Raw genomic sequence first — 19931 nt, forward strand, 5'->3', positions numbered from 1 at the left:
GGCTCTTTGCAAGCATGTGTGCAGACGGCATGCAAATGCTAAGCTAGCCAAGAATCCATACTAATATCAAAGCCGAGGGAATGCTAATCTTAGCACGGCAGCTAGATCCTGAACTTCAACAGGTAACACAAAACTAATGTAAAGAATAGTATAATTAATTACTTTTTCCTGAGAGTAATTAAATAACAGAATTGAACTGATAAGAAATTGAATTGATATGTGATATCGATAATGGAACTGGAATCACTAAATTCTTACTAATTCCCAACCCTATGTACATGTATAGCTACATGTATATACAGCAGGTTCCCTTAAATGCCATTTACAGTCTGGTAGCTAAATGCTGTTTATCCTGGTGAGGCAGCTCTCGCTCACCATTTGGGGGGAAGAGGCTTTTAACCCAGTGGTACACAGACAGGCCCTGTTCCTAACAACACACATTTTAAACTCTGCAAACCCTCCATTCCTAAAAAGAGGTGAAGGAAAGAAAAAAAGATAAGGGGAGGAAATCACTAGGAAAATTCAACAATGGAGAAAGAGAGATGTAACAACTTAAAAAACAAAGACAAAAATAAATAAACATATAAGAAGACAGAAAGGGGTGGGGGAAGTGCAAGAGAACACAATTTCGGTTTTGTGATTCATTTCAAGAGAAAGAAGACATAAAAGAATCATACAGCAAAGTAGTGCAAAGTAGCAAGGAGGGGGGAAGTCACTGGGTTGGTGACAGCTTTATTAAGGGTTTTGTGACTCTGCCAGTGGTAATATCTACACAAACTCACACAGAAGCACAGACTGCCAGACAGGGAATACTAGTGCAGAGGAAGTGTGATGTCAGTTGACCCCAATACAAACAAAGACCCACCAGTGTCAAATACATTCACGCGCACACACTCACACACAAACACACACTCACACACACACACACACCCTTGGGGCACTTGGCAGAGCCTGAGCTTCAAACTGCAAACAGCCTGATACAGGAAACGACTAATTACAATTAGCACGCTTAGACACACAGATACATTTACATGCACTCATTGACATATGCATAATACCCATGCCGCTTTCAAAGACACATACAGAGACAGACAGGTATTTCCAATAACTAAGCAATCATTTGAAATGCTACATGGCATTTTCTTACAGGGGCTGTCAACCTACCGCCTCACAGTGTTAAAAAAAGAAGAGACCGAGACATTAAAGACGGAGGAAACAAGCAGACAATGCCACAAGTTAAACTCAAACCTGTCAAATAAATGAGTTCTAAATTATTACTGTGTGTGCATTGCTGTAGACATAAAGTGAGAACAATGTGAGAATCTTTTCTAGTCTTATGAGGAAGACAGAAGAGTATATGATTATTTCTACATCTTTTTGTTGGGTTTTTTTTTTCAGTTTGAAAAAATCATGTTGACTCTAAAGATCTATTAGCTGCTTGCTACCGACTGGACAAATCACACCCCAGCAACACCAAAATGTGTTTTTGCTATTTATTTATAGCTGCAGAATAAGATTCTGTGGTAAAAACAAGCGAATCAACTCTTCTGGAGCTTTAAATATTATATTGTGATTTGCCATATCCTCTTTTTCCTTTCTGCAGAAAATCAATACCAGTGTGTCATTTCTCTGAGGTATGGATAAAAGGGGGGTTCTGACTGGGATTTTCTATTTTTCTGGAATTGTAATTTACAACATTCATTCCATGAATCTTTTAACTCTCGAACAACCTAATCATGCACTGTATTTACTATCAGCTTGTAAATATATTTGCAAATTAGTTTACACAAAAGTGATCAAGGTTCTGTAAATACCTTCTGTTGACATGGGATGTGGCATTAAAAGTGTTCCCTCAAGTTGAAGACATGACCTGGTTTTGGAAGTCAGCCAATATCATCTAACACATCGTTAAATTAATCTAAGTGAACTTTGGTATTATTAGATGTTGGCCACAGAAAGTGTAATGGACAATGCAATTTTTAAATCCAGGTGAGCTCACTATTTGTCTATCTGTCTTTTTTCTTAACACCTTAAAGCCTGAAGTATAAAATAACTGTCAGAAACATATATGTATATATATTTTAAATATATATACTAACCATCTGACAAATTTGTTTAAAAAAAAATTTATTTGCAACATATTAGCTACATCTGGCTTTGCCTAAAAGCTGGATGTAGCAATTTTTAGCCTAAATTGCCTAAAAATGTTTTGTGCAATTTAATTAGGATTTTGGGGAAAACAATCCCACTAATGATGTAGAAGTCTCAAAAACTGTATATATCAAATATATCAGACAGACAGCAATTAATTGTTCTACCTAAAAGAAATAAGTCTCTGATAGTTTTGCATCATTTTGACCTACTAAAATTTTAGGGGCATATTCTTTTTTCTTTGCATATAATGAGAAATTACAAAATACAATGACAAAACCCAACACTTCCATTAAGTGATACTATTGATCTTTAAAGGTGGCACTGTCTCACACTATTGATTTCAGATGGGTGTGTTCCTATCCAAGGCCTTCTAAAGTTTCTGCTGAGTGCTTATCCAGGGGTTTTAGGTGAAGTGAAAAAGAAATATTACTTCTTAAATAACATACTTAAGAAATCAAGTTGGAATATATTTTGCTTCTGACCTTGGGTGACCCCGCTTTCCAATGATCTGCGACGCAAGATGACCCTTTCTACCTCTCTTATAGATGAACTGTGAATTAGAGTAAATTACTTTTTTTATAAATGGTAAGTATACATATCCAAGTAAATGACACACCAACGGGCATTACATCACTCCTGCCAGACCTTTTTTTGACTTTCAATAAAATCACTGCTTTTAATTCAGATTGGAGCGTATCAAAATATGTAACTGCTTTCAGTACTCTACATGCTTAAAGATTACTTCACTGCCTTTAAGGGTATTGATTGTAATTTTTCTTTTTTTGCAATGTGTTGATGGCCTTACAGATTTACTTTGCGTGTAACATACACTGTAATATGAGAGACAAAGTACATCACTGTATTAAAGAGAAACAACAGTGATCAAATATATGAATGAGTATTTGTTTATTCTCACATAGACATACTAGGTTAGGATTGGGGAAAAAACATAACATTATTAACATACATTGACACAGGTAGAAAACTGACATACAGTGCTGTGAAAATGTATTTGCCCTCTTCCCGATTTTTTTGTTATTTGACAAACCTGTTGAATCAAGAAATCGCTTAACCCTTGTGTGGTGTTCGTATTTTTGTTACTCAGCCAGTGTTCATGGGTCTGGTGGACCCGCTAGAGTTTTGGCTTTCCAAATTAACACTATCAAACAATTTTATGTTAAATTACTCAACAGATGTTTACTTCATCCCAATTACAAGACATATGAACAGCAAACATGGTTAATTTTTTCCCTTTACCTTTGTTAGATCACATTTATGAATTAATGTGCTTCTCGTTTTTCTTTTATATAAAATGTTATAAATAAATCAGTTATAATCAAGTGGAGTGAGTGGAAAGACACAACACATTTACACGTGAAAAAATAATTAATTGTTTAATTTTTCTTTTGAAAGAAACTGAACACGGGTCTCACAGACCCGAACACCATACAAGGGTTAAATAGAAACTTTCTGACAAAGTGAAGTAGGCTAGTAGGATATCGGAAAGAAACACATCATGCCACATGCTAAAGACACTCAATAACAGATGCAAAATAAAGCCATTGACATCTAAGGCTTTGGGCCTGCAGTGAACCACAGTGAGAACCATTATCCACAAATGGAAAAATGGAAAACGGAACAGTGGTGGATCTTCCCTGGAGGGGCCAGCCTATCAAAATTACTCCAAAATTGACTGATGACTCATCCACGAAGTCACAAAAGAACCCAGAACAACATCTAAGTTAATATAAGATTTAACAATAAGAAGGATGTTTAGAAAACTGTGTACTTATTTATTATTTTTTTATTGGCCACATGGAGGCAGCAATAAAAACGGTGCATTTGTTTTGTAAATAAAGAAGGACTATCTAAATAACACCCGCAGAAGACTACAAATTAAAAAATTAATACATTAGACATCAAATAAAATAAAAAATTAAATATAATAAAAAGTGCCTGGAATGCTTTCCAAGATAGGTACCAAGTGGTAAAATTTGCATGTAGAAGGACTTTAATCATAGATAACTCAGTTTACCAGTGTTTGAAAGATAATAAGGATTTGAAACACAGATTTTAGCTGGCTCAAAAACACGTCATAATGGTGTTTCCTATAGTTTTCTAAACTCATTTTAAAAACATATTCTAGCATGTCTGTCTGTGTAAATTTCTAAAGTCAATTTTTTTTTCCCAGTTGTTTTGCTAATCACTGTGCAACTTTCTGCTTTATAAAGCAGAAGGTTGCACAGTGATTAGCTTTCCGTGTGTGTGTGTGTGTGTGTGTGTGTGTGTGTGTGTGTGTGTGTGTGTGTGTGTGTATGCTACCATGGTGGTATGTCATTGCCACAATTTAGCATTCTGTTCCTTTTTCCTCAGCTCCTCTAGGAATTCTCAAGTGACACATGACCGAGCCTCCAGTATAGTAAAAATGCTCTGCAATGCGTCCGTCAGTTTGCTTAGTCGTGCTGTGGTTCCCCCACCACCACCTCAGTGCATTCTTCTTGTAGGTTCTGAACAAGAATACTATTCCTGGTGTGCTTCCACCCAACAAGCAAAGATGCACACACACTGTCACAGCTGCTCTGTCTCAGTCTAAAAAGTCATTGGAATTCAGATCATGCATGTACTTTGGGGTCGTGACTTTCTGCTGTGTACATGGCTCAGAGCTATATAGCAGGGGAAAAAGTGCACACTCTCTGTGATCTCCCTCTCTCTCTGTTTTTGCCTGTCATCCGTCTCTTCCTCAAACACACATACACACACAGGGCTGTTTGAATTCTGATCTTTTTTTGCTCCTAATACCAGACCAAAGCGAAGTGGGCTAAACTTTCGTCTCGTTCTTCAATCAGATAATTACACCTGTCTCTTTCTTCATTTACGTCTCTCATCTTCCTCTTTCTTGGAGATTCAGACAGCACTGACCACAAGTGGAAGATTGAACTGTTTTACGTCAGATGTGTTAGAGAAGCTTTGCTAGCAAAGCTTTCTAAAGACGAAAATTAAATGCAACTGCATTAAGGAGAATTTCTCCTGAGCAACCTATTGTCAAGTTAAGAATAATAATGGAGTTTTCATGACTATTAGATCACAAGATGGCTTCTCCTTGGTATAGATTCTGTGGAGAAAAATCCACAGGAAATCCATTTGTCTCACCACCACAGCAGTTAAGCTCAAACAAATGTATTGCCCCTTTGCTTTGGTAAAACGAAGCACCAATGATAAACTTCTCTTTTTACTCTAGGCTCCACCCCCCCTTTGCCTGATAAAGATGTCTGTCACATCAGCTAGACGCAACCTCCTCCCCTCTTTTAAGCTCTCTTCCTCCTTCCCCCCCCCCCCCCCCCCCCCTCATCCCTATCTCTCTGTTGCTCTTCTTCTCCTGTATTTCAATCTTCCAAATTCCATCTTTTTCTTTCTCTGTGGTGAACTGGAACAGGCTATGCGGCATGTTTCCCCACATTTCTGTAAACCCAGATCCTGTTGCCTCTCTTCTTCTCTCTCACCTCCTCATCCTGACACCCTCTGTCTTCATCCTTTTCGTCACCCTCTTTCTCACTCAGCCCCCTCATCCTTCCCCCCCTCCTCTACCCATTTCCCCCCTCTTTGCCTGTATCTCACTCTGTCCTAGTTTCCACAGCCTGCGTTATGAATTATGTGCAACTAGCTTGCCTCATGAAAGAATCATCTTGGCCAATGAATAATAGATGTTGAGGAGAATAGAAGTGTAGGTTACAAACTGTGTTTACCCTCACTGCCTCATCTACTGCCTTATTAATTTCATCGTAGTTAAACAACTGGATAACTGACTCATTTTTTAGATGACTTGTTAATGCTAGTTAAGAACAGGAACCCACTATGCACTCAAATCTGCTATAGATGGTAGGGCTAGTATACTGGGTCACTGCTTCACACATCTTTGATTTCATCATATAAAGGACTGACTGATTCAGTTGAGTTTATATTCCATTTAATGCTGTGATTCCCAGTGTTCCGAGTACCAGTTGCAGAGTTAAGTATTATATCAGACAAACCTGTGTTTACTCATTTTCTCCTTCCCTAAAATATTGGCTGAATGTCTCAGTGTATATCCGTATGAGGAGTGAGTGAGAGTGAGAAGTCTAAATTTCTTCATGCACATTCATAGTAATGGGACAGAAATATTTGACAGTTTTGAAAAAACATAATTATAAAATTATAACATTTATGACAGGGGAACTAAAATGTTCATTCAAGGTAAGGAAAAGATTTTGGTCATGGCTGATAACTACCATTAAAATGGTTATGGTGCATGGCACGAAACCTGTACTGCATGGCATTCCCACTATTACTGCATATTTCAGTATTCAAACTCAAAGAAGGTAGAAATACACTAAAAAAATAAATAAAAGGTTTACACTCTAATTAATTTTTAAAAACAAAATATTAGTACAATAAAACGAGACAAGACAGGATCTCTACATCCTCTAGCACAGCAGTCCCCAACCCCCGGGCCTCGGACCGGTACCGGTCCGAGGCCCGGGGGTTTATAACATGTGTTATAAATAAATCTTCTTTTTTTTGGTACCTGTACTAGTTTTATTTTGTTGTATTTATCCGCGACACCTTAAAGGCCGGTCCGTGAAAATATTGTCGGGCATAAACCGGTCCGTGGCGCAAAAAAGGTTGGAGACCGCTGCTCTAGCAGACCATTACATGGGGAAACCTTTTGAATACAAGTGTGCTGATCCACACAGGTGTGCACACGGGTGTTCACTGTTCATAGACATAAACTACACCTTTCTTGGCTGCTATTTCCAAGCACATTGTGCGCTGTCGGTCCTGCTTGCTACACAACAACATTCAATATTTAGTATTTACTGCTGTTTACACTTAGCTAGATTAACGTGATGGTGTTGTGTTTAGTATGTTGCTCAGTTTTTTTTTTGCTTGTTTTCTCTTCTTTTTCTCTCAACAGGTGATCCAGGAGATTTTTTCCCCTCTTCTTTCTCTTTTTAAGTGCCTTTTCTCACTGTCCCTCTTCCCTTCTGTTTTTCTTTTCCTTCATCTTGCTTTCTCCCTTTCCTATCCCTCAGTAATGTCTGTTCCGTCTGTAACAACTGAAAATAAAATAAAATAAATAATAACAACAAAGGTTGATCAAATGGACCTATACGGCAAGGCCATGATGATCCATTTGGCAAAGCAAATCCATTGGGTATCCTTGTTGGTCTTCACACAACAATTCTGACGGCTAAAGAACGAGAAAAAAAAAAAACAAAACAAAAAAAACAATAAAACAAGACAGCTTAAAATTACCTAATTATGTTAGTGAAGTAAAAGTCAGAGAACCGGTAGGGTCAATAGGATTCTGACTTCAGGGATTTACACAGTTTCATCCCAAGAAACATTTCAGTCCACATAGTAATAGGTATAGAATGAATGAATGAATGAATTGCCCAGCTAACACTGTGATCCCCACTGTTCATCACTATCGTGGATGAAAAGGTGAACATTTACTGCAGACTTGTCAGAATGAAAGATATAGTCTTCTGTATGTGGACTTAGACTAGGCTGACACCATTACGTTCCATCTCACTAGGTATCAAAGGCACACAGAGACTCAATCTCAACGCATTCCCATGCCTTCCCCCAACCCGCTCCCTCTCCGTTTGCACACTTGTATGGAGAGTCTGCTACATTAAGTGCTATTCCAGACCAACTAGTAGTGATGTGCGGATCGATCCTGAAATATCGATTCCTCCGATACCAGTCATTTATGTTTTAGAATAGATTCTCACATTAAAATATCGATATTTTAGTAATTTAGGGTAAATTTGTAGTTTACCATTAACATGAACACAGTGGAAAGTAACCATATCATTCAGATTGTCTACATTCGAAGGAACTACTTCCTCTTCCGCCTTTCATAGTAATGTGCGAAATACGGCTGCATAAATGTCTGCAGCCCCTTGGCATGCGCACTCACAACAATGGCTGAGCGTAATTGGAGTCATGTATTTTACCTCCACAAACAGCTGAGCTGGTTTGCGATACATGTGGCAAAAAAGTGAGGTGTTGTGGCAACACCACTAACCTTGTCAAACACCTCAGAGTCAATCATATCACAGAATACGAAAAGCCTATGTTGAGGCGAACTGAAGAGGAGGAGAGGGACAGGTGCTGCTAGGGCGAGACAGACGTCTCTCATGGAGTCCTTTAGTGCTGCAGGCAAGCAAGGTGTTCAAATAGCGCACAACTTCAGTTTTTTTATTTCTATATGATGAACTCTGCATTATTAAGTGATAAGAACAAGTAATCTGTTGTCCTTTAATCATTATGGCACTTAAATTTGAGATACAGTAAATAAAATAAGTTTTTGTACAAAGTATCGGTATCGGATCAGTATCGTTGATACCACCCTGAATTTTACTTGGTATTGGATCGGAAAGGAAATCAGTGGTATCGCACATCACTACCAACTAGTGTTAAGTGTTGAGAGCATTATAAAGTCCTCCAACAGAGAGTCTGCAGGCCTAATGACCACAATTTTCAAAAGTGCAGTGGTTATATATGTCTAAAACAGAACAAAATGCTACACATAGTAACACTTCATAATAATGGCACATTGTTAGCTCATTAAAGTTTATTTGCTAAATTTCTTTTAATATTGACAATAACGACTCAGTTATGTTTACTAAGTGTTTAGTAGATTTTTTTAAGTTATCTCTCAGCATAATTTTGATTCTTTACAAAGTTGTAGCTGATATTCATGAGAATTATTTTAAATTGGCAATGTACAAATAGGCAAGTAAGCAGATCAACAGTATGAACCTCTAGCCAGTGGTTTGTGTGCTGCTTCTATTTCTGTTTGGCTTCTTCACTTATAGCTTACTTTTGGTTTTGCAGATGTTTTTATGGCCTAGTCACACTAGAGAAAAAACAGGATGGCAACCTCCTTGTGACTGAGGAAAATTAGTAGTTGAGCAGTGATTGCATTTAGTTTTTCTTGGAAGTAGTTGTGGCATCTAACCTGCCAACAGTACTTTTCCAGATGTTGCTCACTCAATCTGCGAGTTACCGCTTTTGACCACAAGGCGATTGCACAGGTGGCCTACTATAAGGCAACTTTATAAGGATCATCATTCCAAGCAGATAGTGTGTATGTGCTAACTTGACTCTATTCAGTCATAAACTGATAAAAGACTGATGGCACTTACTGTTGTTTAACCACCGGCGTGAAAACACCAACGCTGCTTTGAAGATATGAAATGACTGGCAATGAAAGGCAATGAGTCTGCAAGTTTATTGCATGGTTGCAATAATTTTGGCAATATTATGGTCTCCAGGCCACTGTATTGCTGAATGTTTGAAGTTTGGCAATACAGCTGTGACAAAACTATATGACTGAAACACTAAAGTCCTCTCCCTTATAAAAAGAAAGTGAATTAGAGCTGGACTTCACACACACCACAAGACATTTTTGGCAAGCTAGCTTCTTGTTGTGGTAGCGCTCCCTGGTCTCTCTGGGTTGTGGGTGAATGGCTACATTTCTCTTAAAAATATTTTCTAGAACAAACACCACCATGGCAGGTAAGTGTGCATTCAAAATTTTACTCAATGATCTCCCCAATACCCCAAGGGCAGTAACTAAAGTTACACTAAGATAACAAGCTATCATTAGAAGTCGTTAGTTAAATAAGGAAAAGGCACAAAACATTGCCATAGATATAAGACCTGCACAGTTGGATATGCAATTAGACAATTAGGCTCCCTGTGCACAGAACATTACCTTGTGAGCTTTTATGAAAATTAAAAGATGTGATGGCAGACATCATGTATTCGTTCTTGTTTATTCAATATGTTGGTTATTCTATCACACACTTGTCATACATATGCTCAACAATGATGCATGTATCCTGTGTACAATCTGAGACTGTCTGGCAAGTAAGCAAGGAGAAAGGGAGCCAGGGGTAGAGAGAGTTGTGTGGTAATTATAGATCAAGAGGATGGTAATTCTACTGAGTCTCTATCCCTATAGATTGGGGGTGGGGGTGAAAAAGGAAAGACAGTAGAGAGGAGAAAGAGGGAGACTCAAGGGGAGTGAAGGAGCGGAGAGAGAGAGCACAGACTTTGGGAGAGAAGTGAAAGGGAGGAGAAACAGAAAAGTAGATCAGCGGGAAGAACCAAAGTGCAAAAAGGAAGGGCGAACAGGAGTGGTAGGAAGTAGAAAGAGGGGAGGTGAGAACAATGATCATATAATCATTTAAGGATATTTTCTTCTTTTTTTAACATTTGCACTTTTCTACCTGTCAGTTATTTGGCTTTTCATTCTGTGACGACACCATTTGATGTGACATAACTAAAAATATCAATGTATGAACTCATTATCCACCAGAGTGAAGGGCACACATAATTTCAACCACTGCGGGTACTCTGACCTTCTATAGGGCCTGTAATAAATTGGCCTATGTTTTTTTTGTCTTTTGGTTGTTTGTCTTACACACATACTGACTCAAGCTTCAACCAAAAGGATTAAGGACAATTTCAGACCCATTGCCAAAAGATCCTACATTCTAGCCTTTGCTTGTATTATCCATGTCTGCCATAACCTTATTACAAATAATATATCTTGGGTTCATCAGTGGCAAAGCAATACTGACCAAAAAAAGAAGAGATAAATCTTACTAACCTTATCCCAGATGAAACCAGGGTCATACTGTATGGTATATAAGTCTTCCTATCATAGTCCCTTGACATGCAGCCTAACTTTGTAGGGAATAATATCAGACAACACAGCAAAGCCTTATTATAGCAGATTGGACAGAATCAGACAGCCACACATACTGTAGATATCTGGGATCATGAAAGCAGCTATGTGTTGTATGGGTTGTCATTACATTGTCAAACAAGGTGAGAGAATGTGTATAAAAATGTTAAGCTGTCCATCTGTTTGGGCCCTTTGAGGTGTGACATGGTGGCTGTGACACACTTTGCAAGATAACAAGACAGGGTAGAAATTGTCATACCCAGCTCTCAGTTATGCTCCTGACACATGAGTGCTGTTGATCATGCCATTATCAAGTTAATATTATGCAGCCAGACTGTTGCATAAGGGCGGTGTGAAAATTTAATCAATGATCAGTCTATTCCACCTAACTCATGTCAGTGTGTAATTTACATCTCTCTGTTGTAGGTGGTAAGAAATAGTTTTAACTTTCAGTTAGTTTTGATTAAAATTCTGCTTGTTTGCTTTGACATTTTTGGACTATTTAAAAAAAACATTTGTTTTACTCAAATTTTTTAAGCTGTTAAAAGTTATAATGTGTCTTAATAGCAACACTGAAGGCATTAATTTGCTGTTTATGTAACAAAGTGCTCAGAGATAATAGTTTCATCATAAACAGATTTCCCTTAGATTGTTTCACAATTATATGCACGCTCTTTGGTTCTGTCCACCAGTTCAGAAGTTTTGGCGCGAGATATGTGAAGACTTATCAAAGTGTCTGAAATGTAACATTCCAACTTCCCCTTTAGTGTGTTTGTTGGGCAGCTTAGATAATGTCACTACAGAAAAGAATATCGCCCATTTGGTTTTCACTGCCCTATGCATAGCCAAGAAAACAGTCCTCATGAACTGGAAAAATAAAAATAATCTTGATTCCAGTCAATATAGAAATTATCTATTAGATTACATTAGTCTTGATACAGCCTCTGCCACCACATCAATTGCTCTGGGCTCCTTTGATCAGCTCCATCACCTAGTGGGGGTGGGGGGTCATAGTTTGGTCCCACCTTCGCTGTTGTGATTGGTGTGGGGATAGGGACAGGCTTGGGGCGTCAGGGGATTCCCCAGAAGCGTCTTCCTTGGAGGGCTCAACCCGGGGTTGCGGTCATGGCCTGTTAAGGGCTCTGTTGGCTCTTAGGTGATGGTTTCCTCGTGGCTGCGTGCAGCGGGGCTAGGGGAGGGTCTGTGCTGACGGACGTGGGTTACTGACCTGGGAGCCTGGCTGTCTCTGGGTGTGTCCAGGGCAGGCGGGGTTCTGGGGGTGCTCCGTCTCTGGGCTGGGGCCCTGGCTGGGCCTCGGGGGCTTGGGTCCTGGTTGGTGTGTTGCCGGGGTTGTGGGCGGGTGGGTGTATGGGGCCCCAGTCCTGGCGCAGGGTGCCGCCGGTGCATCAAGCCACCTGGGGGGCTCTTCAACTGGTGGGGGAGGTTGTTACATCTTGCAGGAGCTCTCTTCTCTTCAGGAACTCACTCTGCAGGAGGGGGAGATACAGGAGAGGTGGAGGAAGATCTCAGCCTGGGCGTCTATTGTCTTGTGCAGTTTGGAAGATGGGGTGGGTGCAGTTTTCTCTGTGGTGGGGTTGGGTGGACTCTCACGGGCTCTGTGGGGCCGGGCGGCACTGCTGTACTGGGTCCTGGTCGGGAGGGGCCTGGGCCCCCTTTTCCCTGGCAGGTTGCAGAGTATGGGGGTGCCTACTGGGGTCAGCGCGGGAGCTGGCCCCAGGGAGGGGTCACTTGCCCCTCCCTTCCTTCCCTCCCCATCTCCAGCTTCCTCCCCCTTCCCGCTCCACCACAATCACCCACACATGCAGGGCCTTGGGGTAAAGATGTGTCACCAAGGTGCAGGGGAGGCATCCCCCCCCCCCCCCCCCCCCTCTGTCCCCTTCTGGCTGCCTGTGCCTCAATTTTATCCCACAACTTAGACATTCACATTACTCACAATCTCATAACACATACATATAGGACCTTGGTGCTGGGCACGCTACACGGAATCCAAAAGACCATCAGGGTGTACACCCCACCCCTGGCGTCGTTGCCCACCTCTCAATTTTAAATACACGTAGACATTGAGGGCTATCAGGAGGGGCTATGCGCTTACCTGCTGCTCTCTGGCAGGTAGCTCCATGCCCTCCTGGGTTTTAAAGGCACCTTAGAACACACATGCATCAACACTACATAAGAGCGGGTGGAGGGAGGTTTGGAGTCTTCACACACCCCCGTTCTCTGTGGGGCCTCCCTGCTGCTGCCGAGTCGGGGCGGTCTGCTTCTCCCCACCCCAGGGAAAAGGGTAACACCACCTGGGTCTGGGTGCAGTTTCCCCCTCCAGGGGCAAGGGTACATAGACCCGGGGCTTAGAGTACGCTTGGGGAGTGTGAATGTATGTACAGTGTCTCTTTATGTCTGTCCCCACGTTGGGTGAGTGCTGAGTAATTGCATATGAGAGCATGAGGGTGGGAATGGATGTTTGTATCTGTGTGTGCCTGTACAGGGAGTGCAGAATTATTAGGCAAATGAGTATTTTGTCCACATCATCCTCTTCATGCATGTTGTCTTACTCCAAGCTGTATAGGCTCGAAAGCCTACTACCAATTAAGCATATTAGGTGATGTGCATCTCTGTAATGAGAAGGGGTGTGGTCTAATGACATCAACACCCTATATCAGGTGTGCATAATTATTAGGCAACTTCCTTTCCTTTGGCAAAATGGGTCAAAAGAAGGACTTGACAGGCTCAGGAAAGTCAAAAATAGTGAGATATCTTGCAGAGGGATGCAGCAGTCTCAAAATTGCAAAGCTTCTGAAACGTGATCATCGAACAATCAAGCGTTTCATTCAAAATACAGGGAGTGCAGAATTATTAGGCAAGTTGTATTTTTGAGGAATAATTTTATTATTGAACAACAACCATGTTCTCAATGAACCCAAAAAACTCATTAATATCAAAGCTGAATGTTTTTGGAAGTAGTTTTTAGTTTGTTTTTAGTTTTAGCTATTTTAGGGGGATATCTGTGTGTGCAGGTGACTATTACTGTGCATAATTATTAGGCAACTCAACAAAAAACAAATATATACCCATTTCAATTATTTATTTTTACCAGTGACACCAATATAACATCTCCACATTCACAAATATACATTTCTGACATTCAAAAACAAAACAAAAACAAATCAGCGACCAATATAGCCACCTTTCTTTGCAAGGACACTCAAAAGCCTGCCATACATGGATTCTGTCAGTGTTTTGATCTGTTCACCATCAACATTGCGTGCAGCAGCAACCACAGCCTCCCAGACACTGTTCAGAGAGGTGTACTGTTTGTAAATCTCACATTTGATGATGGACCACAGGTTCTCAATGGGGTTCAGATCAGGTGAACAAGGTGGCCATGTCATTAGTTTTTCTTCTTTTATGCCCTTTCTTGTCAGACACGCTGTGGAGTACTTGGACGCGTGTGATGGAGCATTGTCCTGCATGAAAATCATGTTTTTCTTGAAGGATGCAGACTTCTTCCTGTACCACTGCTTGAAGAAGGTGTCTTCCAGAAACTGGCAGTAGGACTGGGAGTTGAGCTTGACTCCATCCTCAACCCGAAAAGGCCCCACAAGCTCATCTTTGATGATACCAGCCCAAACCAGTACTCCACCTCCACCTTGCTGGCGTCTGAGTCGGACTGGAGCTCTCTGCCCTTTACCAATCCAGCCACGGGCCCATCCATCTGGCCCATCAAGACTCACTCTCATTTCATCAGTCCATAAACCTTAGAAAAACCAGTCTTGAGATATTTCTTGGCCCAGTCTTGACGTTTCAGCTTGTGTGTCTTGTTCAGTGGTGGTCGTCTTTCAGCCTTTCTTACCTTGGCCATGTCTCTGAGTATTGCACACCTTGTGCTTTTGGGCACTCCAGTGATGTTGCAGCTCTGAAATATGGCCAAACTGGTGGCAAGTGGCATCTTGGCAGCTGCGCGCTTGACTTTTCTCAGTTCATGGGCAGTTATTTTGCGCCTTGGTTTTTCCACACGCTTCTTGCGACCCTGTTGACTACAGGGAGTGCAGAATTATTATTATCTCTGCGACCTGCTGGAGCGGGGGGGCAAGGAGGAGTTGGCCGTCCGACTGCGGTCTGGAGTGTGGGGCCTCCCTACTGCTGCGGAGTCGGGGCGGTCTGCCTCTCCCCACCGCAGGGAAAAGGGTAACACCACCTGGGTCTGGGTGCAGTTCCCCCCTCCAGGGGCAAGGGTACCTAGACCCAGTTCGTAGAGTACGCTTGGGGAGTGTGATCGTGTGTACAGCGTCTCTTTATGTCTGTCTCCACGTCGGTTGAGTGTGAAGTGCATATGAGAGCATGAGGGCGGGAATGAATGTTTGTATCTGTGTGTGCCTGTATGTCTGTGTCTATATGTCAGGTTGGGTATCAGACGCCACCTCTCTGGGGACATCTCAGGCCCTCCAAGGTTTGGAGGCCTATCTCCACCCACCACCACTTCCCCTGCCAGTGGCGGACTCCCTCAGGTGTCGGTGCGTTGGTGGCTCTTTGTGTCTGGGGGTGGGCGTCCGGGCTCACTCCTTGGCGGCCGCTTATCGGGGCCTGGAGCCTGGGGCTCACTCGGGCCACTTCGGAGGTGGGGTGCCCCTGGCTTCTGCTCTGCGGCTGCTGAGTGAGCCCTCATCTGGGACTCTCCTCAGCTCTTACTGGGACAGTGGCGCGGCTGCCCCTCTGTTGGTCTTCCTTGGTCTCTTGTGTTCTGGGGGCCTCTGGATGTCTGGAGTTTTGATCTCCTCCATACCTGCTTCATACCCTGGAGGACGGGGCTGTGGCTCCCCACACTCCCTAGCAGATCGTTACATGGAGAAACCTTTGGAATGCAAGCATGCTGATCCACACAGGTATGCACACGGGTGTACACACGGGTATTCACAGACGCGGACTACAGCTTTCTTGGCTGCTGCCTCAAAGCACATTGTACGCTGTCTATCTTGCGTGCTGCACAATATCGTTTATTATTTAGTATCTACTGATATCTACTGCTAGCTAGTTTATTGTGATGGTGCCGTTTTTTTTTATTATGTTGCTCTTTGTTGTTTGCTTTCTCTTCTGTTTTTTTTTTCTCCATACAGGTGACCCAGGTGTTTTTTTTTTTTGTTTTTTTTTCTTTCTTCCCCCCCTTCTCACCGTCTCTTCTCCCCTTTGGTTTTCTTTCTCTCCCTCTCTTTCTTTCATTCTTTCTCCCTGTCCTATCCCCCAGTCATGTCTGTCCCATCTTTTAAAAAACGAAAATAAAACAAATACATAATTATAATAAAGGTCAACCAAATGGACCAATATGGCAAGGCCATGATGATCCACTTGGTAAAGTAAATCCACTTGGCATCTTTGTTGGCCTTCAGACAACAATTCTGATGGCTAAAGATACAAACGGGACAGGCAAAAAAAAAAGAAAAGATTGTTTCGCTTTTATCTTGAATTTTGGCAAGAGCTTGTTCAAAACCTACTGGTTTCAGCTAACTCACTGAAATTTGATTGCTAATGGATCCAAGAAATTTCTGTAGAAATCATTTTAGGTTACTTGTAGGATGATGAACTTGTGCATCTCCTTGTACAAAACAGAAAAGAACAGAGGAAGGAAGATAATAGTAAAAAGTGAAAGCCAGGCAAGAACAGAGTGCACCAGAAAAAACATGAAAGAGTTGAATGTCAGACATAAACAATCAGAAGTGGAAAAAACCCAGTAAAAAGAAAAGGGGAAAGGCTCGGGTGTAGAATGGCAGAAAGAAGAATGATCAGCGATATGGGGTTAGCTACAGTGACACAGATTGAAAATGCAATAGAGAGAAGAATGGATAGAGAAGGTAGTAAATGAGAGATGAAATAGCAGAAAATACAGTGAAAGCAATCATGGGCAGGCTAGAGTCTGCCTGCTCTCTTGTTTCTTTAGGCTGAGATATCTCAATATTGACACAGCTACGTGTACACAGAACAGTCTCCTTGGATGGAGTCAGGAAGATATACCGCAGCTTGCATCCACACTTTAAAGCTCGAACACCTCATTGATGTTTTTATCCCTCCAAGGATCGACATCAGGACAAAGCCTGAAGTCTCACTCTTCTTCAAACCGAATATTAAAACTCTTTCTTATGTGGCCTGAATATGAAAATCAGATCAGATACCTGGCCTCTACCTCACCTCCTTAGAAGCAACTAGCAACAACTCTGTCCTTTCTATTAAGATCTAATTTTCCACCTCATCTGCAATGTTAAAGATTGAGCATATGTCTAAAGGAGAGATTCTAATATATATAGTAAAGTTCACCTTTGATGTATTTGGAAGTAAGAGTTTTGTTTAACTGTTACAGTTTTACTCAATATATTAATGTAAGTTGTATTCAGTGTATTATGCTACAGTATTTAAAGTGTATTTGAAGCAATTTGTTTTGAATAATTTTGGCAGAAGGGATGTAATGTGTAGTATAATCATGGTACATAAAAAAGTGGTAAGGAAGGTTAATAAGAACTTTGTACATAATGGGGGAATAAGAAGTGCAATAATCGTACATGATGAAGATTAAAATAATCTGGAAACTGTAAATACACTGATACACAGCCAAATGCTTGTTGAATTGTTTCTACCAGCAATTGATTTTCTTTTACTCTCTGCTCTCCTCACCTCTCCTCATTTCTCCCCTTTGACTGGTCAAAGCATCACCTCTAATCCAATGGCTTCATTAAATGATAAAGAATGGCTTTAATGAGCTCCCTTGTCCATTCAGAGGAAGAAATAAAGAAAGAAAGACAGACAGAAAGAAAAGAGAAGGGAAGAGAAGGTACGAAGGAATGTGGCTGTTATTAAAAACTTGACCAATAATAACTTTAAGGAGCAAAAAGTTTAGTGTCTTATTAAATCTTACATGTAGCTGGACAACTGTTCCTCACAAAAGCCTGCATGCACGACATGACGTCAGTCCACGCTTCATGACACTCCAGCCAGACCATTAAATACCTCAATAGTCTGGATCCGAAGTGATAACACCTTCATTAATACAAATCCAGTTCTCTTTGTCAATACTAATTAGCAAAGTTTGACAGAATTGTTACAGGACAAAGAGCCACAAACTTGAGTAAGGCAAAGTATTTCTGTGCTTCAAAGTTTGTTGTGTTGGGTGTGTTATTTACAAATCAGTTTAAACTCAGAGATGCTTTGAAGTCAAAATCAAATTCACAGTTTTTCTAATACATAAAAAATTGACTTGAAGCCTTAAATTCTCCTTCAGATCGCAGTCATGCATGTGAAGTGTGAGCCGTTAAAGTTTCCTTTAAATAGGTCTGAGAAAGACAGATTGTAAGTTTAAGGTGTAAAATAAATATCGCACATGGGTTCTGACTTGGCCGTGGGTTCTAAGCAAACACAATCAACTGTGCGGACCATGTTCTTCTGTATTTGTATTTGAAATTCATTGATGCTTGTGCAGTAAGTATGTTTAATGTGTATACCAGTAGAGTAATCAGCCCAGCAGTATTTGTATTTGTAAAGAAAACCTCTCATCTTCTCCTGGACTTCTCACCATTGCCATATCCTTGAGTATGTTATGGTCTGCTTGAGTCCCTGTGATGTAAATTTCATCATCACAGGGTGGGTGAGAGGCTAGTATTTGGTCCTTAAAAAAGAACTACTGTGGTGTCTTCAGCAGTGTACATCTGTAAGCAAATGTAATCCCAGCATTGGAGATTCATGCAGCAGGACCTCTGAGACAGTCTATCTTGTGAAAATGAACAGAATTAGGAGCTCCGCTTAGTCGGGGGCATTGTTCTTTGACAGGATCACATATGTTTGCATCCATCCAACCATCAATTTTCTTAACTTCTTATCTAATTTAGAGTCCCAGCAGAAGCTGGAGCCTGTTTTTGTTGACATGGGGCAAGAGGTGGGGTACACCCTGGACAGGTCACCAGAGCAGTCCTAATCACTGCAAGTCACTGAAAACAATGATCCCTTTAACAATTTGATAACACTTATATTAGGAAAACTTTGCTCACATAATCAAGCGTGAACTTGATGCACTAAATTTCCCACACCAACCCTCATTCCCATGTGAAAAAAGAAAAACGCTCCCTCCTCCTAGCCATACCTCTACCTCATTCCTCCCCTTTTATCTTCCTTGCTTGGGAGTGATGCAAAGGTCTTAAGAGATCAGGAATACAGAGGGCCGCTTGATTCACCAGATGACAGAGCAGCTGGCCTGAGGTAACTCCCGTGGCCGCCATGTTTGCGTGCAAACTTCCACTTAGTGTTGATGTTCACAGCAGTGTAAACGCACAGGCTAAGGCATGCCTCGGTGTGTGTACAGTCGTCGGGTTAGCGTTAGTGTTTGTTAGATTGTGTGTATGGCGGAGTTCATGTTCATATTTTATTGACGTAAACTCCTTAGAGGGCGGCTAAAGCTGGCACTGTGTGTGCCTACAGAGAGCTGTGTGTTTTGGCTGAGGGGAACTGTAGCAATCACACACAGATAAAAACATCACAATACAGAGAGCAAGGATACCTCAACGCAGTAACTGAGGGGGATAAGAGAGCATGGAAGCTGTGGTGAGGGTGCACCAACGCACATGCACACACACGTAGACACACCAAATCTGGCTCTGCAGACTTATGTGCGGATACAATTTTACAGGCTCTTGTTATAAAAAGATGGGCGTTTGCATTAAGTACACACACACATAAGAACAAAGATGCAAACACACATGCAGTTACCCATAGGGAAGAGCGTCTTTTCTTCAAAGAGATGCAAGCACACAGTCAGTTTTTATGTAGCATGGACACAATAAAAAACTTTCACACTCATACATTCTGCATGAGGTTTATCTGACTTTAATAAATCCTCGGTCGCATGCATGGGAAGTTACATAAATCTCTCTTCTCCTCTCCTTACTGCACTGCATGCTGGGAATGTGAGTGAGTGCATGAAGGTTGTTGGTGAGTGTGTGGAGCTGATGACTTGGGACATCTGGACTGCATGTTTTTTCTGACT

The sequence above is a fragment of the Copadichromis virginalis genome, linkage group LG7, assembly GCF_057382275.1.
Source record: "Copadichromis virginalis isolate Kocher_CV1m ecotype Utaka linkage group LG7, C_Virginalis_male_GT1.1, whole genome shotgun sequence".
Taxonomy (NCBI): Eukaryota; Metazoa; Chordata; class Actinopteri; order Cichliformes; family Cichlidae; genus Copadichromis; species Copadichromis virginalis.